The sequence below is a fragment of the Grammomys surdaster genome, unplaced genomic scaffold (genome assembly GCF_004785775.1).
Source record: "Grammomys surdaster isolate TR1022 unplaced genomic scaffold, NIH_TR_1.0 237, whole genome shotgun sequence".
NCBI classification, from domain to species: Eukaryota; Metazoa; Chordata; class Mammalia; order Rodentia; family Muridae; genus Grammomys; species Grammomys surdaster.
Genome location: NW_021604682.1, coordinates 1,865,115 through 1,865,751, shown reverse-complemented (window position 1 = coordinate 1,865,751; position 637 = coordinate 1,865,115).

Here is a 637-nt window from a genome sequence, read left to right as displayed (position 1 = left end):
TTTCTTTCTTTTTTTTTTTTTTTTTTTTTTTTTTTTTGGTTTTTCGAGACAGGATTTCTCTGTGTAGCCCTGGCTGTCCTGGAACTCACTCTGTAGACCAGGCTGGCCTTGAACTCTGAAATCCGCCTGCCTCTGCCTCCCAAGTGCTGGGATTAAAGATGTGCACCACTTCTGCCTGGCCATATATTTTTCATTCATTGTTATTACATTCAAGTATGAACACACACACACACACACACACACACATGTATATTCCTAAATATAACATACTGAGTATACACAATGTCACTGTTATGTATATTTTGGGGGCTAACACTTTGGTATTAAATCCATATGATGAAACTATTTGGGAAGGATTAGGAGGTGTGGCCTGCTTGCAAGTGGTGTGTCACTGGGCTTTGAAGTTTCAAAAGCCTACACCATTCACAGTTAGTTCTTTCTTTGCCTCTTACTTAAGATCAGATGTGAGATTTCAGCTGTTGCTCCAACACCATACCTACCTGCTTGCTGCCAGGGTCCCTGCCATGATGGTCCTGGACTCACCCTATGAAACCATAGGCCCCAATAAACTCTTTCTTCTATAAGTTGCCTTAGTCATGATGTCTCTTCACAGCAAGAAAAAACTAATTAAGACAAT